Source organism: Chiloscyllium plagiosum, unplaced genomic scaffold (genome assembly GCF_037043375.1).
Source record: "Chiloscyllium plagiosum isolate Xiang-an unplaced genomic scaffold, Cpla_swu_hap1 HiC_scaffold_19, whole genome shotgun sequence".
In the NCBI taxonomy this organism is placed as follows: domain Eukaryota; kingdom Metazoa; phylum Chordata; class Chondrichthyes; order Orectolobiformes; family Hemiscylliidae; genus Chiloscyllium; species Chiloscyllium plagiosum.
Genome location: NW_028270157.1, coordinates 8,101,854 through 8,124,833, shown reverse-complemented (window position 1 = coordinate 8,124,833; position 22,980 = coordinate 8,101,854). Strand labels below are relative to the sequence as shown.

At 43.2% G+C, this 22,980-nt stretch overlaps 1 protein-coding gene across 4 annotated transcripts in view; it reads left to right on the top strand.

Moving 5' to 3' along the window:
• Nucleotides 1-22,980, top strand: part of LOC122559311 (sodium-coupled neutral amino acid transporter 4-like) — a 115,961-nt gene that overhangs the window by 32,432 nt on the left and 60,549 nt on the right. The window contains exon 1 of one of the 4 annotated variants that reach the window (XM_087997015.1): nucleotides 9,384-9,402. The exons of the other annotated variants lie outside the window; for them this stretch is intronic. The gene's annotated coding sequence lies outside the window, so the exon portion shown is untranslated. Of the gene's footprint in view, nucleotides 1-9,383; nucleotides 9,403-22,980 lie in introns of those variants that run through there. 4 annotated transcript variants of the gene reach the window in all.

Here is a 22,980-nt window from a genome sequence, read left to right as displayed (position 1 = left end):
TAGAGGCATTTCAGGGACTTTTAGATTAGCACATGAATGTGGAAGGAATGGAGGGATGTGAGCCCGTTGGCAGGCAGAAAGGCTGAGTTTAATTTGGCATCATGTTCAGCACAACATCATGGCCGAAGAGCCCATTCCTGTTCAATGCCGTTCTATGTTCTAATTGGTATTAGTGGAGAATAGATACCCATTCCTTTGTACAGCGCTCACTTTGTATGTGACTTAATGTTCGAAACAACAATAAAAGTAGGCATTGTTTAGAAGTTTCATACAGATAAGGTGAATGGAATCCCCGGAATTTATTTGGCAGGAGTGCAAGTTGTAGCTTTGCCCAAAATAACAGAAAGTCCGATTGAAGACAAAGAGATGGAACAGTTCCAACAGGTTACAGATACCTTTCCTTCATTGGTGGTACCAGAGGAATAGCTAAACAAAGTCCATCATCAAAGTAATAACGTAGCCAAACCTTTTATTTAAAGGAGTAAATAATCCAAAATGAGTGTTTTGTCCTTCAATTGAGGCTCGGCCAGCAGATCTGGAGTTATGGAAGTTAGTAAAATTAGCTCCCACTGGAGTTAAGGCTGAGGGAAGTCTGGAGTGTACAGTGTTATAAATGGGGTTTTGATGAGGAAGTGGAGACCTCTTTACAGGTCTGGAAAAATAGATGGTCGTTGATCAGGTAGTGGAACTGCTAAAGCATCATAGCCTCAGCAGGCCGTAGAGCTGCTGTCTCTCATTTACAACCAGATAACTGGTGGTGGTTTAGCCTGAGGGTCACCATGCTTTGGGTGAGGGGAAAGGTTGAGAAGGAGAGTCCTTCATCCAGCTGAGAAATTAAACCTAGACTGTCAGCATTGCAGACTGACTATCCAGCCATTAGGACTAACCAGCCCCCATCATAAATGGATGATGTGGGTAGTTCATCAAATTGTTTTGTCAGGAATGTAGTGATATGAAAGCCCCAGCATTAATATGCCATCATTTCTACTGGCCACTCTTCACAAAGACATAGTGGAGTTTTGTGAAATATGCCATTCTCACCAAGAATTCTGCAATTTGCAATTATTCTGGCACCTTTTAATGTCCATATCGGTTTTTGAGAAACCATTCAGTCAGATATTAGTAGACTGTATATGACTGTTACCAAAACAAAAGTGGGACACCAACCTTCCAGCTTTCTATTCTGGATATGGTAATTCAGTTCCTGGGCATGTTTTTTTAGAGTGGTAGGAGCCTTTGTGACCAGTCACAGCTAAAGTGGCCGTGGAAAGTTTGGTCCTTTTTTTAATTGACTGGATAACTCCACAGAAACAGGAAGCTTCAGAGAGATGCCATTGGACTGTCAAGTCAATAATTGAAGCATATTGTCATGAAGATCTCCATGATGAGGAGAAATGGCTGGATTTGCGTTTATTTGCTTCCAGAAACACTCTGACTGAGTCAATAAGGTTTAATCCATTTGAATCCTTTATGGTCATGAGATCAGAGGTCCCCTAAAATTGATGCACATTTAGGGCTGGAAGATGAACCCTCTATGTTTGATTATGTGCCAGTGTTCCTGGAGAAACTCACAGGAGCATCTTTTCTTAAGAAAAAGCAAAGATGAAAGATGTTGAAATATGATAATTTAACAGGAATTGAAGTGTTAAGATTGTTACCTTTTACACAGTGAGACTTTAAAAGCAACATTTAGTAGTCTGTAAAAGATAACTAAGGTTTGAAAGGAGAATTATCTGATAGATATTCCAGATCCCGGGAAGAAAAGTTGGTGGTGTCCTATCAACAGGTTGAAGTGAAGATTCTAAAACTATACTGCATCGTCTGAAAATTAGGGCCAGACCGTTCAGGAGAGATGTTAGGCATCACTTCTACATATAAAGGTTGGGCGAGGTTTGGAATTCCCTTCCACAAATGACAGTGGATGCTGGATCAGTTGTTAATTTTAAATCCGAGATGGATAATATTTTGTTATGCAAGGCGATTGAGGGAGATATATGGAGTTATAAGGGAGATATGAGCCAAAGGCAGGTATATGGAGTTAGGCCACAGATCAGCCATGATGTCATTTGAATGTGGAACAGGCTTGAGAGGCTGAATGGCCTGCTCCAGTTCCAATGTTCCAATACCATTGTAGAAAGGAAGATAAGAAGAATCACGTGTGTCAGATAGTAAGTTGAAAAGTGTGGCACTGGAAAAGCACGATAGGTCAGGCAATATCCAAGGAGCAGGAGAGTCAACATTTCAAGCATAAGCCTTTCATCAGGAATGTCAGATAGTAAGAAGAGTTAATGATGACAGCGAAAGTGAGATCGAGGTAGAGGTCTACATAGGCCACTCATAAATTGATCTTCCTATCTCAGTTAGATAACTCTTAAATATGGGACAGCAAGCCATCATATACTTATCCTTAAGGGAAGGACATAGAGTGCAGTTTAGGTTTCCTACAGAATTGAAGGAAATCTTATGGAGATAAATTGGGGTGTACAACTTTAGCAAGGGATGATGTGGATGGAGATCTGCAACATAGAAAAAGATCCTTGGGGATATGGGAAATCTGCGTCAATGAAAGACCATTTTTATCGTTTAAATGGGTATATGATTAGGAAGGGTTTGGAGGATTATGGGCCGGGTGCTGGCAGGTGGGACTAGATTGGGTTGGGATATCTGGTCAGCATGGACAGGTTGGACCGAAGGGTCTGTTTCCATGCTGTACATCTCTATGACTCTATAAGTCCAGAGAAACTCGTGCACGGAAAAGTGGAAATTCAATATATGCTAGAAAATCACTTGTTGGATCTCTCAAAATCGTTGGAGTTCTCCAGTTGTAATAATTGCTGAATCTGCTGGGTCAACAAGATTCTGTTTTGATTTCAGGATAGTAAATGCAGTAATAACATCAGATTCACAACAATGCTTTGGTTAGAAAATTGTATTGATAGCATTGGTAGTGCCTGTTTCCTTATTTATGGAAGGGATACTGGCAAGCTCCATTGACATCAACAGCTAGGGAGATATCATCTTTTCTTACACAAAATTGATGTTATTAATGTATATACTTTTGTGTTGTGTATATTTCACGTCTACATCATAATGAAATGCATTTGGAAATGATTTGCATTTCCCAAGGGTGCGACCATGTTGCAACTGCATGACAACAGGTCAGTTTGCTATAACACGTTTCCTCACTGTGAATTCACTGTAACTCAATTGACAAATTGGAGATGCTGTTCCTAAAGTGCGAACTTTCAAACCGTGTGTTGGCTGTAATGTGATTACATCACCAACATTTTAAGCACTGTTTCTAAAGCGTAATTTTTCTATAACATGGGGTTGCACAAGAACACAACCATCCATGTTATAGAAGATCTGACTGCATATATTTATGGACCATGTGAAAACTGCAAGATATTGAACTGTTTGGGTACTTTCTGGATTAAATAGATTTTTTTTAACCAAGGAATGAGGTCAACAATTTAATGTAATCTGTGGCCCATCTGCTAGCTAATGAAAGTCAAATGACTTCAGAAAAGCAGCCAAGCAATGCTTTTAGGGAAATACAGGTTTATTGCCCTTAATTGCTGGATAATCTGGTTTTGGAATAGATTAGGGAAATCTGTGCTGCTGCGATCTGGCAATCCTCTCCAGCATTAGTTTCTTTTTCAAAAGCCAAGGGAGCCAGGAGAAAAATGATCTCCCAAAGCTTGTAGTAAAAGCTATAAGTTTCTTCCCTGTCCTTTTTAATGGAACTAATTAGAACCTGAGTCAATTTCACATCTCAATATTTTGACTATCTTGTAAATTCTGAGAAGCTGAGGTGCGATTATTTTCAAAAGACTTATGGTTACCTTGCCTGCGTTCGAACCAATGTTTGTGTGGAAGACCTCCCTTCAGTGTATGGCTGTCAGCAATTCGATTTCATAAAGAAGAAATACGGTGGATTGCGAGAATTCATCAAATTCTATCTTTTAGTTTGGCCATAAAATATTTTTTTCTTTTGCACTTTTCAAAAAAGCAACTGTGCAGAGACTTTGGTTTTTTGTGATGTGAGTGTGTTTGATTTGGGATTGAAAGAGGATATATTTCTAAATTGGGATTACAGCTTTAGTTGTTAACTAGTTTTCCCACTTGATTTTTAAAATAACTTGATTATTTAAAACAGAATTTATTTTTGAGTTTTTATTAAAGCAAACTGATGAAAGTCTCATTTATTCTGGATAGCAGTACAAAAAGGAAACAATTGGCCATTTTTCAGATAGAATCAAAACAATTCTATCAATGGGATGATTGTGGGAATAATGGGGCTTGATTGCCAGTGCATTCCACTGGTCATAGTCAGGACAAGGTATGTAGTAAAAGATTTATGTAGCTGCAACTTGGAGGCTATTGTACAATCTTTTTGCGTAGTGCATCATTTCAGTTGTTGACCATACTTATTTTAGTACAGGTGACAACATCGAATAGTGAAACCTAAGTGAATTAATTTACTTTGACTACGTTAGACCAACCAAATATAATGCACTATGGGAAGTTATTTGATTTCCAGAACTTGCCCTGTTTTCATACCACAGATTTCAACTGAATAATTTGAAATGCAGTGTCACTTTCCAACGAATAATTAATCATAACCAGGCGGATTTCCTGCTGTTTGGGCATCAACAAATTTACATTGGCCAATGACTTAAAATATCGACAAATCCAAATGGGAAGAGGTCTCCAGGAAGTGTAGGAAACATTTTGACTTTCCAAGACATCTTATGCTTTCACCCCACTGTTCTAACACACAGGATCATGTTGATTCATTGACATGAGCTGGTCGTAGATGTACCCATATCCGAGCTCATAGAGTGCCATTCACTCACCATCTTTGTCCTAAATTGGCTCCCACTCTATCAATACAGCACGGAAACAGACCCTTAAGTGATTGCTGGGCCTCTTGCTGAGATATTTGTACCATCGATTGTCACAGGTGAGATGCCAGAAGACTGGAGATTGGCAAACGTGGTGCCACTGTTTAAGAAGGGCGGTAAAGACAAGTCAGGGAACTATAGACCGGTGAGCCTGACCTCAGTGGTGGGCAAGTGTTGGAGGGAATTCTGAGGGACAGGATGTGTATGTACTTAGAAAGGCAAGGACTGATTAGAGATAGTCAACATGGCTTTGTGCATGGGAAATCATGTCTCACAAACTTGATTGAGTTTTTTGAAGAAGTAACAAAGAAGATTGATGAGGGCAGAGCAGTAGATGCGATCTATATGGACTTCTTCAGTAAGGCGTTCGACAAAGTTCCCCATGGGAGACTGATTAGCAAGGTTAGATCTCACGGAATACAGGGAGAACTAGCCATTTCGATACAGAACTGGCTCAAAGGTAGAAGACCGAGGGTGGTGGTGGAGGGTTGTTTTTTAGACTGGAGGCCTGTGACCAGTGGAGTGCCACAAGGGTCGGTGCTGGGTTCTCTACTTTTTGTTATTTACATAAATGATTTGGATGCGAGCATAAGAGGTACAGTTAGTAAGTTTGCAGATGACACCAAAACTGGAGGTGTAGTGGACAGCGAAGAGGGTTACCTCGGATTACAACAGGATCTGAACCAGATGGGCCAATGGGCTGAGAAGTGGCAGACAGAGTTTAATTCCGATAAATGTGAGGTGCTGCATTTTGGCAAAGCAAATCTTAGCAGAACTTATACACTTAATGGTAAGGTCTTAGGGAGTGTTGCTGAACAAAGAGACCTTGGAGTGCAGGTTCATAGGGCCTTGAAAGTGGAGTCGCAGGTAAATAGGATAGTGAAGAAGGCGTTTGGTATGCTTTCCTTTATTGGTCAGAGTATTGAATATAGGAGTTGGGAGGTCATGTTGCGGCTGTACAGGACATTGGTTAGGCCACTGTTGGAATATTGTGTGCAATTCTGGTTTCCTTCCTATTGGAAAGATGTTGTGAAACTTGAAAGAATTCAGAAAAGATTTACAAGGATGTTGCCAGTGTTGGAGGATTTGAGATAAAGGGAGAGGCTGAACAGTCTGGGGCAGTTTTCCCTGGAGCGTCAGAGGCTAAGGGGGTGACCTTATAGAGGTTTACAAAACTGAGGAGAAAGTGAGGACTGCAGATGCTGGAGATCAGAGCTGAAAGATGTGTTGCTGGAAAAGCGCAGCAGGTCAGGCAGCATCCAAGGAGCAGGAGAATCGACGTTTTGGGCATAAGCCCTTCTTCAGGAATGAGGAAGGTGTACCAAGCAGGCTAAGATAAAAGGTAGGGAGGAGGGACTTGGGGGAGGGGCATTGGGAATGCAATAGGTGGAAGGAGGTTAAGGTGAGGGTGATAGGCCGGAGAGGGGTTGGGGCGGAGAGGTCGGGAGGAAGATTGCAGGTCAAGAAGGCAGTGCTGTGTCCGAGAGTTGGGACTGAGATAAGGTGGGGGGGAGGGGAAATGAGGAAACTGGAGAAATCTGCATTCATCCCTTGTGGTTGGAGGGTTCCTAGACGGAAGATGCAAGTCTGTTTGAGGACATGGTTGAAGAGCTTCAGGGCAGAGGAGATGACCTGGGGGGTGCAGTGAGAGAGGGACTCACTGAAATCCTTGTAGAGAGAGGGAGAGAGCTTCTTCAAGGAAGGCATCCTTGCAAGAGGATTTGCAGTAGATTAGGGTTAGGGTTAGCCCTCACCCTAATCCAGCATCTGCAGTCCTCACTTTCTCCTAGTTGATTTTAACCTACTGCGAATCCTCTTGCAAGGATGCCTTCCTTGAAGAAGCTCTCTCCCTCCCTCTACAAGGATTTCAGTGAGTCCCTCTCTCACTGCACCCCCCAGGTCATCTCCTCTGTCCTGAAGCTCTTCAACCACGTCCTCAAACAGACTCGCATCTTCTGCCTAGGAACCCTCCAACCACAAGTAATGAATGCAGATTTCTCCAGCTTCCTCATTTCCCCTCCCCCCCACCTTATCTCAGTCCCAAACCTCGGACTCAGCACCGTCTTCTTGACCTGCAATCGTCTTCCCGACCTCTCTGCCCCCGCCCCCACCCCCTCTCCGGCCTATCACTCTCACCTTAACCTCCTTCCACTATCGCATTCCCAACACCCCTCCCCGAAGTCCCTCCTCCCTACCTTTTATCTTAGCCTGCTTGGCACACCTTCCTCATTCCTGAAGAAGGGTTTATGCCCGAAACGTTGATTCTATTACAAAACTGAGGGGCATGGATAGGGTAAATAGGCAAAGTCTTTTCCCTGGGGTCGGGAGTCCAGGACTAGAGGGCATAGGTTTAGGGTGAGAGGGGAAAGATATAAAAGAGATCTAAGGGACAACATTTTTACGCAGAGGGTGGTACGTGTATGGAATGAGCTGCCAGAGGACGTGGTGGAGGCTGGAACAATTGCAACATTTAAGAGGCATTTGGATGGGTATATGAATAGGAAGGGTTTGGAGGGATATGGGCCAGGTACTGGCAGGTGGGACGAGATTGGGTTGGATATCTGGTTGGTATGGACGGGTTGGACCAAATGGTCTGTTTCCATGCTGTACATCTCTGATTCTATGACTCTATAACTCAATGTCAACCACCCATCCCAGTCTGACCTAGTGCCATTGGCTCCATGTTCCTCTAAACCTTTATTCGTATACCTATCCAGATGCCTGTTAAATGGTGTAATTGTACCAGCCTCCACCACTTCCCCTGGCAGCTTGTTCCATACATGTACCACCCTCTGCATGAAAAAGTGACCCCTCAGGTCCTTTTTTTTTCCACTCTCACTTAAACTCATGTCCTCTGGTTTTGGACTCCACCATCCTGGAATAAAGACTTTTCATCCTATCCATGCCCCTCATGATTTAATAAACTTCTATAAGGTCACCCCTCAGAGTCTCATCCTGGTGTTCAGTCCCTCCATGACCTCAGTCTCCGCATCTCTGTAATGCTTCCAGCTCCTCTAGCCTCCAAATAGTTTATATTGTTCTAATGTATTTACTTGTGTATTCCTACTGCTTGTGCACCATCGTCATCACTTGTGCCTTCAGCTATCTAAGCTGTGGTGTGCCCTCCCTAAAATTTCCCCCTTCACTATTTCTTTAAGATTCAGTGTAAATCTTACCTCTTTAGCCATTCACCAGCTCTGATGTGCTCTATGTTGGCAGTGCACTTTATTTTGGGTTTATGTTCCTTGAAGTGCCTTCACCTTTTAAAATGTAATATAGCATCCTATGTAAATGGAAGGTGTTTCTGTAACATTAACGATAACGATTTATGTGTGAATGCCAGTCAGAAACTGAACTTATTTTGGTGACCTACTGTTCTGCACTGTGATATAAATGATATGTTCAGCCAAACCCTTTTGAAAATTTGAGAATAAGGAGGCAATCACTAGACCTATTAATCCACGGAGCAGATAATGTCCTGGGGACATGGGTTCAAATCCTCCACCGCAGCAAATGACGGAATTTGAATTCATTAAAGATCTGAAGTTAAGAGTCGAATGATAACCATGAAACTATTGTTGATGGTTGAAAGAAGAACCCATTGGTTCACCAATGCCCTTTTGCGGAGGAACCTGCTGACTCCAGACCCACAACAATGTGGTTGACTTTGACTGTCCTCGGTGCAATCAGGGATGGACAATAAATGCTAGTGTAGCTAGTGACACCCTCACAATGAATTTAAAAATCCCTCTATAATCGCATCTTCATGTTCCAATGGCCCTGTATCTGGAACACTGGTCATGGACTCAAAATATGAATCGCTGTGAGGGTTGCCATGACAGTTAAATCCTCTCCTGGAAGCTGAGCTTTCGGGTTACGTTCAGAAATAAGATATTGCTTCTTACTTTGCTAAATCCCCAGGGAGTTAACTAAAGAACGGCATAGAGAGAGAGAGTTGCTTGTGCTGAGTCATGCTTTACTTTAAGCCAAACATGATAACGTGTGAGAGATTGGCCTGAAAAGATGTTTGAATATACACAGTTCACCACGTCTAATATGTTTGTGTTTTCCTTTTAAACAAGCTGAGTGACTTGTACATTTACCATTGCTCTCATTTGAACTTTTGATAATATGTGTGTTATCCCAGTTATTAAATAAAAGATGTGAAAAGATCTACCTCACCCTGTTTCTTTGAAAGGGATGTGTGTGTTTTGATTTTGGCAAGCTAAGATATTTTCACTTGTGTTCATACAAACGTCAACCCTTCACCAGACACGGGTGATAACAATTTCACAGGTTGCTTTACTCAGAAGATGTACTAGAAAAGAGCAAATGGGTGGTTAATTATAATGTAGGTTGGATCAAGATAATAGCCCTTGAAGGTGTATTTTTCTATCTTGAGAAAGCATTTCTTTGGCTTATGGCAAGAAATTTCCACAAAATGTATCGAAACGCTTGCTGTGTGAATTATTCCAGTGATTAAATGTCAAACCTGGTAATATAACTTTATTTTAAGTTGATACAATTGTTATTTAAAGGACTCCAGGTTTGTATCAATTACTTATCTGCACAGTAATTGTATAGATACCTTCTGAAATTGAAGTGTAGCTATTGCCAGCAATAATTGCATTGCAGAGGAGTATCGTTTTATTTTACAAATTGGCCATCTTATTTAAACTATTTGGTGAGCACAGTCCTAATCTATCTCTGCCAGCTTGCCTCAGTAATGCCGCTATTGCCTTGGAGTTAGATAGCAATATGTTGAAATGCAACCTGAACCTAGAGCTTAATGTCTACAGGAACAGAAGACCTTGGGATGTAAGTGGATTCATTGTTGAAAGTGGCACAGCATATTTAGAGAGTGGTAACCAAAGCATAGGAGCATTATAAATCAGGCCAAGAGTACATCAGCAAAGAGGATATGCTACAGCTTGACTCTAGTTAGACCCAGGCTAAAGTCTAGCTTCCAGCATAGATAATCACATGATCTGAAGGATGCAAGGGTCCTTGACAGGGCACAGAGCAGATCGACCAGATTTTAGTTATGATCCTCCATCTCTAGAACCAAAGTTGAGTGGTCAGAGGAAAGGCAGTGGGTGGGAGCTCTGATGTGACTGTAAAGCATACAGGGTGTCTTGGGTTGTGGAATTTGGAGTGGAAGTTCAGCTCTGTTTTACATTTTGATTTATCTCACTGCTATTTGGGTGACTTTGCTGTACACAGATTGGTAGCCAGATTTTCTGACTTAACAACGATGACTTTATTACTGCATGTAAAATTCGTTGGCTGTGGAGCACTTTGTGGGGGTGGCGGGGAATACTTAGGATCTGAAAGGTACCAAGTGAACGTGAATGCTTTCTGATTTTAATGAAGTGGTTTCTGGGAACTCTGTGTCCCAATGTTTAAAATTTGAGCGTGCACAATAAAGAACCTTTTGGGAGGGCAGGGGAATTTAGTCATTTAGTTTTCTCTTGTTGCTTTCCTGAACACCCTGGCTCGAGCTCCTGCAGTATAGTTCCACGGCTGTTGGATACACTTGATGCTTCTCCATGTGTGTTTAGTCAACATGTGATTGATTTATTGTTGTCACGTACCAAGATACAGTGAAAAGTGTTAATTTGCTGCTGTACAGGCAGATCTTGTCATGCAAAATGTATCAGATTAACAGAACAGAGTGCATAATACAGTGTTACAGCGTAGAAAAGGTGCACCGAGAGAGAGAAAAATCAGAATTAGCATTTGAGGTTCATTCAGAAGTCTGATAACAATGCAGAAGAAGCTGTTCTTGAATCTATTTGCACATGTATTCAAACTTTTATATCCTCTGCCCAACGGAAGAGAATATAACTGGCATAGAAGGGATCTTTGATGATGTTGGCTGCTTTTCCTAGGCAGTGGGAAGTGTAGACGGAGTCAATGGATGGAAGGCTGGTTTGGATGATGGACTGGGCTGTGTTCATGACTTTCTGTAGTTTCTTAATGGTCTTGGGAAAAGCAGTTTCCTTACCAAGCTGTGATGTATCCAGGATGGCACAGTGGCTCAGCGCTTAGCGCTGCTGCCTCACAGCGCCAGGGACCTGGGTTTGATTCCAGCCTCTGACTGTGTGTGCAAACTCCACACATTCTCCCTGTGCTCCGGGTGCTCCGGTTTCCTCCCACAATCCAAAGATGTGCAGGTCAGGTGAATTGGCCATGCTAAATTGCACACAGCATTAGGTGCATTAGTCAAGGGTAAATATAGGGTAGGGGAAGGGGTCTTAGTAAGTTACTCTTTGGAGGGTTGGTGTGGACTTGTTGGGCCGAAGGGCCTGTTTCCATACTGGAGGTAATCTAATCTAATCATATAATGCTTTCTATGTGCATCGATTTAAAAATTGGTCATTGTGTCATTAGCCTCCTGAGGAAAACAGGTTGTGACTAATATCAGCCTAGTTAACCCAGGGGAGGGGGTTGCTTTGCTCAGTTGGCTGGACAGCTAGTTTGTCAGACAGAATGGCTGAACAGCTAGTTTGTCAAACAGAATGATGCCAACGGCAAGGTTTCAATTCCTACACTAGCTGTCATAAAGGATTCTCCTTCTCAACGTCTCCCCTCACCTGAGGCATGGTGATCCCCCGTTTAAAACTCCACTAGTTGTCTCTTTCTAATGAGGAGAGCAGCCATATGGTCTGGCAGGGCTATGGTGACTTGACTTAACAAGTTAAGAAGCTAGAGCCTGGTCCATTTCTTCCATCACACATATATTTACATTGAGTACTGATCGAGGGAGGAAACTCCGGTCAATTCTCAGTTCACAGACATGAAGGCAATCTGTCGTACTGCTTAAAAGAGAAAAAAGCAACACTCTCTTTACATCTGACAACCTGTAGGGGGCAGTCGTAGGAATTACATCTGCACTATGAATGTGGGATTAAATCCCATGCCCTTTTTATTTGCTGTTATGGTCTAATGCTTTACTTGTTAATTATGTGATATAATTTGTGTCTCTGCAACATTGTTTGAGTGTCATTGCAATTGCCTTTAACCTTATCATCATCAGTATCAAGCCTATTTTGTCAAGCATAGAAAAAAAAGAGGCTATAATTTCTGACTTCCAGGACGCAGCAGCTGACATGACAAATGACGCATTAATAACTTGCAGATAATGCTCGATCAGTAGCAAACTTAAACATGTTGTACATCCTATCTTGGGTGGGCATTACTTGCAATAATGAATATTGTAATGTTTGCTGGAGATAGCTACAGCAGGTTGAAGAGAAGTACATATTATCTACGCAGCATGTTCTCTTATTCCCATGGTCTATTTAGGTAAGAATCTAATTTGAGCTTGTACTTAAGTGCATGTCAGTCTATATAGTCTTTCAAAGTGATATGGAGAAGGTTTCAACTGGAAATATATTGGTGCATAGTTTGCAGTTCAAAATAAATTCAGCCATTCACCAAAGGAAATATCTTTCGGGTTTTTTTATACGCAAGAGACAGAGGTTTCAGTGTGTCATCTTTAAGATTAGATTAGATTACTTACAGTGTGGAAACAGGCCCTTCGGCCCAACAAGTCCACACCGACCCGCCGAAGCGCAACCCACCCATACCCCGACATTTACCCCTTACTTAACACTACGGGCAATTTAGCATGGCCAATTCACCTGACCTGCACATCTTTGGACTGTGGGAGGAAACCGGAGCACCCAGAGGAAACCCACGCAGACACGGGAAGAATGTGCAAACTCCACACAGTCAGTTGCCTGAGGCGGGTATTGAACCCGGGTCTCTGGCGCTGTGAGGCAGCAGTGCTAACCACTGTGCCACCGTGCCGCCCACAACTTGAAGGTTCAAGTCTGAAAGTTGCACTATCATGTTCAGTTTAAAAGTCCAATTTCGCCTATTAAAAACAGGGTCAGGGTTAGCCAGAGACTTTCCCCAGGGCAGGATTGACTGGTACGAGAAATCATAGTTTGAAGATATTAGGAGAAAGGTATAAAAGATACGTCAGAGGTAGGTTTTTTGCTCAGAGAGCTGTGAATGCATGGAATGCGTTACCAGCGGTGGTGGTGAAAGCAGAGTCATTGGGGACATTTAAGTAACTGCTGGACATGCACATGGATAGCAGTGAGTTGAGGGGTGTGTAGGTTGTTACTATATTTTACATTAGGATTAACCTTGGTACAACATCGTGGGCCTAAGGGCCTGTTCTGTGCTGTACGTTTCTATGTTCTATGTCTGTATTATGAGACTTGAAAATACAGACGACGCAAACATTATGAAGCAAGGATTCTTTATTCCACTGGCATCAGGTTATTACAAACAAGAAGGGAAGAGGTTGAAAAGGGAAGTGTTTCTTCTCATGAGCCCTCCTTCCCACAAAGATAACAACATTTTTTTTCTCGAGACGGTCTATTCAACTGTCGCAGTACCCCCCCCCACTCACTATCACCACCTGCTGGTGGAAGTCTTGGCACAATTGCTCATCATTGATTAGAGCCAAAAAAGGCACTAGAATCAAAAGTAGACAAACAGAAGGTTGGAAGAACACAGCTAGAAGGGTTAATACTCCAAAGGTTGACTTCTCCATCTCCTGACACTGCCTGTCTTGCTGTGTTCCTTCGGCCTCCTGTTTGTCTGCTGCTCACCATTGCTGCCTGCTGTTGGAGGTTCTGTTACATTGGATTGGACATCATAGAGAATTCCCTGCCCAACACAGGCATTAAACCCCTGCATTAGGCTGCTAGCCAATTAAAACAGAGGTAATTACACTGTACTCATTAATTGGCTGTGGAGCAATTTGAGGACAAATTTTTGGGATTTGTAATTCATTCAGTGAATGCAAATGTTTTCTTCCTTTCTTATTATCTCTGGGAACATTGTTTCCCAATCTGAATGCCACTTTACGTAACCAAAGTAGAGAGTGGGTCTGCCTGCAGTCCAATCAACTCCTTTTGAGCATGGGAGTTGGGAGGTCAAGTTGCGGTTGTACAGGACATTGGTTCGGCCCCTTTTGGAATATTGTATTCAATTCTGGTCTCCCTCCTATTGGATGTTTTGAAACTTGAAAGGGCTCAGAAAAGATTTAGGAAAGTACAGCACAGAACAGGCCCTTTGACCCACGATGTTTTGCTGGGGATTAATCCTAATGTAAAATATAATAACTTAACCTACGCACCCCTCAATTCACTGCTATCCATGTGCATGTCCAGCAGTCGCGTAAATGTCCCCAATGACTCTGCTTCCGCCACCACGGCTGGCAACACATTCCATGCATTCACAACTCTCTGCATAAAAAGTCTTCCTCTGAGGTCCCCTATATATCTTTCTCCTAATATCTTAAAACTATGACCCCTCATGCCAGTCAATCCTGCCCTGGGGAAAAGTCTCTGGCTATTGACTCTATCCATTCCTCTCATTATCTTGTATACCTCGATCAGGTACCTCAATCCTTCTCTCCAGAGAGAAAAGTCTGAGGTTAGTCAACCTCTGTTCATAAGGCAAGTCCTCCAGTCCAGGCAGCATTCTGATAAATCATCTTTGCACCCTCACCAAAGCCTCCGAATCTTTCCTATAGTAGGGCAACCAGAACTGGACACAATATTCCAAGTGTGGTCTCACGAGGGACTTGTACAGCTGTAGCAAAATCTCGCAGCTCTTAAACTCTATCTCCCTGTTAATGAAAGCCAAAATACCATATGTTTTCTTAACAACCCTATCCACTTAGGTGGCAACTTTGAGGGATCTATGTACTCAAACACCAAAATCCCTCTGATCCTGCACACTGCCAAGAATCCTGTCTTTAATCCTATATTCAGCATTCGAGGTTGACCTTCCAAAATGCATCACTTCACATTTATCCAGGTTGAACTCCATTTGCCATTTCTCAGCCCAGCTCTGCATCCTGTCTATGTTGCGCTGCAGCCTGCAATATCCCTCAGTACTGTCAACGGCACCTCCAACCTTTTGTGTCACCTGCAAATTTACTAACCCACCTCTCAACCTCCTCATCCAAGTCATTTATAAAAACTACAAAGAGCAGAGGCCCAAGTACAGAGCCCTGCGGGATCCCACTCAACACTGTCCTGCAGACAGAATACTTTCCATCTACAACCACTCTGTGTCTTCTGTCAGCCAACCAATTCTGAATCCAGAGAGCCAAATCTCCCTGTATCCCATACTTCATGACTTTATGAATGAGCTTACCATGGGGATCCATATCAAATGCCTTGCTGAAACCCATATGCACCACATCCACTACTCAATCTTCGACCTGTCATGCCACCTCCTCAAAGAACTCAATAAAATTTGAGGCATGACCTGCCCCTCACAAAGCCATGCTGACTGCCTTTAATCACACTATGCTTTTCCAAATATTCATGAATACTATCCCTCAGAATCCTTTCCAAAACTTTGCTGACCACGGATGTAAGACTGACTGGTCTGTAATTGCCAGGGATTTCCCTATTACCCCTACTGAAAAGAGGAACAACATTCACCTCCTTCCAATCCTCCGGTACAACTCCTGTGGAGCGTGAAGAGGCAAACATCCTCGCCAGCGGCTTAGCAACCTCCTTTCTCACTTCCTGAAGCAACCTAGGATAAATCTGGTCTGGCCCTGGGGACTTATCAATCTTAATGTTTGCCATAACTTCCAGCACATCAACACCATCAATCTTGATCTGTTCAAGCCTGTATCCCAGCTCCTCAAAGTTCTTATTCACAACAAGGTCCCCTTCCTTGGTGAAAACCGGAGCAAACACATTTCGGGCTTCCCCTATCTGCTCAGCCTCCATGCACAATAACCCTATGCTATCCCTGACTGGCTCTACCTTCTCCCTGATCATTCTTTTATTCCTCACGCATGAGTAAATGCCTTTGGGTTCTCCCTAATCCTTCTTTCCAAGCCTTTCTCGTGCTCCCTCCTGGCTCTCCTCAGTCCATTTCTGAGCTCCCTTCTGGCAAGCCTGTAATCCTCTAAAGCTCTGCTAGATCCTTGCTCTCTCTAACTTACGTAAGCTGCCTTCTTCCTTTTGACGAGTAACTCCTCTGTTCTTGTCATCCTAGGCTCCTTAATCTTACCCCTTCTTACCTATCTCAGAGGAACAAATTTGTGCATCACTCACAACAATTGCTCCTTAAACAGTCTCCACGTGTCTGGTGTGTCCTTTACAAAGATGTTGCCAGGGTTGGAGGATTTGAGCTATAGGGAGAGGCTGTTTTCCCTGGACTGTCAGTGGCTGAGGGGTGACCTTATAGAAGTTTATTAAATCATGAGGTGCACGGATAGGGTAAATGGACAAGGCTTTTCCCTGAGAATCGGGGAGTCCACAGCTAGAGGGCATAGGTTTAGGATGTGAGGAGAAAGATTTAAAAGGGACTTGAGGGGCAACTGTTTCACACAGATGGTGCATGTATGGAAGTGGTGGAGGCTGGTAAAATTGCAACATTTAAAAGGCATCTGGATGGGTATATAAATAGGAAGGGTTTGAAGGGCTGGCAAATGGGACTAGGTTAATTTGGGATATCTGGTCAGCATGGACGAGTTGGATTGAAGGGTCTGTTTCCGTGCTGTGCATCTCTATGACTCAAAAACCACTGGAGACATACAGTTAGTCGTTAAAATTGTGAGAGTGTTCTTTCTGGTCACAAGTTAGAACTGTGGGCCATTACTGGCCACTCCAACCAGGTGGTGAATCTTTGATTTGGTTTTTCATCATGTTTCTGTGTGATGGTGCTGAAATAATACAGTCAAAGATTTGTCATCGTGTTGCTCTCTGTGCCTTTCCAGGTGACTGACTGACAGGCATTGGGAAGGTCTAGGAGAAGGCTGATTGGTCACCTTCAGGCTCCAAGGAACTTGGGAGTTTTGACTAATTGGTAGTGAGGTAGAATGCTTACATTTAAATTTGTGGGGAGAAAATATCAATCATAAAGATTGGGGCATACTCATAGAAGCTGAAACTTCATACAAATGATTTTTTGAAATTGTATTATATTGTGGAAGCTTGAATTAAAATGGAAAACATTGACATTACAAAAATGTATAATTTGCTTCCAGAGCCAGAGAGGTTTTCTTGAAGTAGTTGTGATATAATACGTGGATAAAACCCCAGTTGCACCTTGTTAGCAATATGTCTTTTCAAGAGTTTGTACCAGAGAGATTATAAAGTAGAAAAGCTTTCAGCAGTTCAGTGACTTGTACCAAATTGTCACCTATGCGGGCTTCAGCAATGTAGCTGATATGATCAAAGAATCACCGAGAGTCAGTTCTTGACTTCCATATTTAGCTCTACACGTGGGAACAGCAAAGCTACTGTAGGTTTCATTTGGTAATTACAGTAAAGACTGAGAGTTTCACCACCATTACAGCTACAAACTCCAAGCTAATATTTCTTCTGACTGCTGTATACCAGTTACAATATACATGTGAATTGCAGAGTGCTTTTCTACTTTTATCAAAAGTGGTGCATCTCTGGCTGATTTTTTTTTTAAGCTGAAAATGTGTTGCTGGAAAAGCGCAGCAGGTCAGGCAGCATCCAGGGAACAGGAGAATCAACGTTTCCTGAAGAAGGGCTTATGCCCGAAATGTCGATTCTCCTGTTCCCTGGATGCTGCCTGACCTGCTGCGCTTTTCCAGCAACACATTTTCAGCTCTGATCTCCAGCATCTGCAGACCTCACTTTCTCCTCTGATTTTTATTTTAAACTAATCGAGATTTTTGACTGAAGAGTAGGGGGTAGTGAGTGACTGCCTGCAAACGTTCTAAACTTTATTTTGAAAGATGTTTGCATTGACAAAGAGCCAACTTTCCATGGACAAAATTGAACAATTGGCACATGGACGTGAGGCAATACTGTCCTTGGCTGGTGGGGAGGGGGGGAGTGGTTGTGCTGTTTGCAGCGCAACATGACCTTTGTCGTGATTTTAAAACTATTTGCTTCCCAGAGGTACCAATTGTTTTGCTGAAGGATAACTGCAGCCAAACTAAAAACATTGCATCTCAAAATGCTTGTTGCTCAAATCCATGAACTAACAACGACCACTGGATGGATCCAGTTTGTCCCATGCAAATGTAATGGTCGTGCGCACCAAAACAGACACACACACACACACCTCAGTAATACATCATTCCCTGAGAGAGGGAGACAAAAATCCAAAGAAAAATCCCAGTCAATTAACGGTGGGAGGAGTGGGAGGAAATTTCTTTCTGATCCCAGTTAAAAGAAAGTCACTAATGTACAGAGATGGCTCGATGCTGGTTAATGTCCTGTAATACCTAGATTTTCTACAAGATGTCCTGCCTAGTAACTAGTCTGGCTCTCACTTAAAGGAACTCTACAAACCAGATTTCACCATTTCAACTGGTATCATATGCTGGGAAATCAGGAAATTAACCAATTCCAAACATTGCGTTGGACTAATTCCAGTCTGGCCTTCTATGACTTGGTATTGTAATTCCTCTCTGACCTCCCAACCCTCAGGTCCTCTCCATTCGATTTGTTTGGAAGGAACAGTCTGCACAGTGGTCTGATTTGCTTCAATTTACAGTTACAGGCACCAGATATAGACATGATCAAACTAATAGATATTTCTCCTTATTTACAATGTTTCACTCTTAGCAATTGTTCATCTATTAACTATTTTGACTTCACTACCTCTTCTGACCTCAAAGAAAAGTATCTAACATCACCAATGTTGCTTCTTTTTATAGCCAGCTCTTAACTCCATTAACAACACAAATAGCAATAGATTCAGGAGCAAATTACTGCAGATGCTGGAATCTGTACTGAAAACAACAATTGCTGTAGATCACAGCATGTCAGCCAGCATCCATTGACAGCGAGTGAGTAAACGTTTCAACTCTAGATGACTCTTCATCCAAGCTGATGAGAAGTGTGGAGGGGGACAGCCTCCATGCTTTATTTATGTATAAATGCTGCCCCCCTCCACACTTCGCGTCAGTTCTGGTAAGAGTCATCTAGACTCAAAATGTTAGATTGCTCTCCATGGATGCTGTCTGAGCTGCTGTGATCTCCAACATTTGTTGTTTGCAATAGATTCAGTTTTATAATTTTGAACACTGCTCACATAGAGTTGGGAGGAAGGACTCTCCCTTTCTCACTTTCATCCCTGTTGAGGGTACAAAAATAAACTCCGTGTCTGTTCAGGGTGTTCTCTCACTTCTCTGCTTTCTAATTTCTGCTGTTATTGCCTCAAACTTAGGTCATTGCTTTATTAATAATGCTATGACTAGCATTTTCTTTAGTTCCTTACCATTATGCTGTAATGTGCACTCCTCACTCTCTCCTTTTTGGTACTTCTTCATCGCTGAAGATTGCAGGAGGCTTGTACTCATTTTGGGGCAGGTGGTGGTGCCGCCGTCAATTTAAAAACCCACCTGGTTCACTAACATCCTTTTTGGGAAGGAAATCTGTCATCCTTACCTGGCCTGGCCTACATGTGACTCCAGACCAGCAGCAATATGGTTCACTCTTAACTATCCTCTGGGCAATTAGGGACGGGCAATAAATGCTGACTCAATCAGCAATGTTCATATCCCATTAACAAATGAAAGAAAACTAATTAGGTACAGGCCCATTAGTAGCTCGCCAGGTTTATCTGTAACCATCAGATACTTCCACAGTTGAAACAGGTAAAGGAATAGTCACTGTTGGACCCGTACTTCTCCTTGTCTACCATGTTGGCTATTTACTCAGTCTCCATGGTCTCTGGAGTGTTCCTGATTTGGTATCTCCAGGCACAACACTATCTTAGGCAACTGTCCATTTGGGGAAAAATTCCTGAAGAAGGGCTCATGCCAGAAACGTCAATTCTCTTGCTCCTTGGATGGTGCCTGACCTGCTGCGCTTTTCCAGCAACACATTTTCAGAACTGTCCATTTGGGTAATGTGGCCTGACTCAACACAGTTGGCTGTGCAGGAAGAGTGTCTTGCTGCTGGTGACATTGGCCATTTCCAGTGTTTGTGATGTGATCCCTTCAGGAAACCATGAGCATGTTGGGGAGACAGCTTTGGTGGAAGAGCTTTCGAAAGTGTACACGTCATTGGTACAGACCCCATGTCTCGGCACTTTTTGCAAAAAGGTGGTGAGGTGGTCTACGCTGAGCTTGATCTGTGTTCTGAGACTGCAATTGCTCGACACTCATTTGTAGGGTTTTGCAAATACTCAGTTTGCTTTAGGATGCCTGTTGTTCACTTTCTTTGTCTTTGGTGGCATCAAACAAGATGCCATTCCCTAGATGGATAAACCACTTGACCGCATTTAGCCCAGTTCCCGTGATGTCAATGCTTGATGGCTTGTATCCTTTTGTTGGAGTGCAGGACTTTACTGTTTCATTAGATTGACTTTTAGCCTGAAGTGTTGTGTGGCCTTAGAAACACATGTTGTACAGTGCAGGTCTGACGGCCAGTGAGCCAGGAGAGTGCAACCATCAGTGAAAACATGTTTTACCGATGAGTGGTTCCTTTGTTTTTCTCTGAGGTTGAAAAGGCTCCCTTCACTCTGGAAGCCAACGCAAACTCCCTCATTAAGGTCTCTTGTTATCTGCTGCAGTGCCATTCTGAAGTAGCAGCACAGTGGCTCAGTGGTTAGCACTCCCTGCATCTGGTCTGTCCAGTCCTGTTCCAACTTTCTACAGTTCAATCCAATCCTTTTTCATTCTTCTAAACCCTAGTGAACACAGACACTGGTAAGTCAATGTTTAAACAAGAATAAATGTGGGGTTAGGGAGTGAGGGTGGGGTAGGGGGAGCTGAGTCTGGGTGGGATTCTCTTCAGAGTGTGAGTGGCGTGGCATGGTGGCTCGGTGGTTAGCACTGCTGCCTCACAGCACCAGGGACCCAGGTTCGATTCCAGCATTGGAGACTGACTGTGTGTGTGTGTGTAGTTTGCACATTCTCCTCGCGTCTGCATGGGTTTCCTCTGGGTGCTCTGGTTTCCTCCCAGCCCAAAGATGTGCAGGTCAGGTGAATAGGCCATACTAAATTGCCCATACTGTTAGGTGCATTAGTCAGAGGGGAAATGGGTGGGTTAATCTTCGGAGGTTCGGTGTGGACTTGTTGAGCCGAAGGGCCTGTTTCTACACTGTAGGGAACCTAATCTAATCTAAAATAAGTCAGGACCAGCACACACCCTTGCTGCATGCTATTGGAGATTCGGAGCCAGTTCGAGTGGTGACTGATGTGCATGACTTGCCCAAACTGGGTTTCATGAAATAAACACAAAGTGCTGGAGAAACTCTGGCAGCATCTGTAAAGAGAGAAACAGAATTAACATTAGAGTCCAATGTCACTCTTCAGTTCTGAAGAAGGTTCATATCAAACTCAAAATGTTAACTCTTTCTCCCTCTCTACAGCTGCTGCCCGACCTGCTGCGTTTCTCCAGTCCTTTCTGTTTTTATTTCCGATTTCCAGCGAAGGCAGCATTTTGCTTTTATTTGACTGTGTATTTTTTTCACGAAACTGCTTCCGATTGACAGGAGCCGGGCTGGGCATCCAGATTTTTGAAGAAGTTTCCAAAAGTCCATATCTGCTTACCGCGATGAGATCTACAACGGAGATGTTTTGGTCCTGTTTGACTCACGACGCCTTTTCTTGGGCTTTACCGAAGTGCATGTACCATGTCAGTTGTGCCGGTGTTTGCCCTGAAACCACACCGGTTCTCGGGGAGGTTTCCTTTGCGATGATAAGCACAAGTATTTTTAGACATATATTCTAACCAGGATCTCCCCAACAATATAAAGGTGGCTGACCCCACTACTATTGGAGCAATCTGACATTTCTCCTCAGTTTAGTGAGAGGGTGATGGTACCAGCATCTCTCCGATCCAACAGAATGCTGTCCTCTTCAGCAAAAAGTTCATGGTACTTATGTGGGGAAGGATCACCACCCTTCATGGTGGAATCTCGTCCCATTGACTCCAGGATTTATTGCTCTTTTATCTGGTTGATAGTGGTCACCAACTCCTCCTGGGCTCTCAACCAGTTTGTTTTTGATTTCAAAAAAAAGCTGCAGATATTGGAATCCAAACTATTCAAAACAGGCGGCTGGAAGAGCATAGCAAGCCAAGCAGCATCAGGAGATGGAGAAGTCAACGTTTCAGGCATAACCCAAGGGTCACACCCAAAATGTTGACTTCTCCACCTCTTGGTGCTGTCTGGCTTGCTGTGTTCTTCCAGCCTCCTGCCTGTCTACCTTTGCATTCCAGCATCTGCGGTTCTTTTATCTCCAGGCTAGTATTTATTGTCCATTCCAGAGAGTCAAGCACGTTGCTGTGGGCTTGGAGTCACACGTAGGCCAGACCAGGTGAGGAAAGCAGCTTCCTTCCTTTAAAAGACTGTAGTGAACCAGATGGGTTTTTCTAACAATCAACAATAGTCTATTCGTGGTCATCTTCCGACACTAAATTCCAGATATTGTGTTGAATACAAATTCCACCATCTGCCAAGGCAGGATTCAAACCCTGGTCGCCAAAACATTACCTGGGTCTCTGGATCAACAGTGTAGTGATAATACCACTCCTCTCCCACACATCATTTCTTTTTGACGACCTGTGGTCGATGGCACTGTCATTGAAGAGTCATTGGCTTTGACAAATCTTTCAAAGTTACCTGACCAATGGTCCAGGGATGACCCCTTTTCAATGCTCGGTTGAAGTGAGTTTGGAAGTTAATATTTGGCTGTGTTAGGAGGTTGTGATTGACCGCAGCAAGACCCAAGCATTTGTTTTGACCCCTATTAAAGATCCTTGTAAATTCCAGAGCAGGCAGTACCATCCTTTAAGAAAACTGCTCAGGTGTTTGGGGGGTTACTGTGGGAGGCAACATTCTTCCCCACATTCCTGATGAAGGGCTTACGCCCGAAATGTCGATTCTCCTGCTCCTTGGATGCTACCTGACCTGCTGCGCTTTTCCAGCGCCACACCTTTTGACTCTTAACTTTTGACTCTTAACATGGGGTGGGAAAGTGGCTCAGTGGTTAGCATTGCCGCCTCACAGTGCCAGGGACCCAGGTTTGATTCCACCCTCGGGTGACTGTCTGTCTGTGTGGAGTTTGCACATTTTTCCTGTG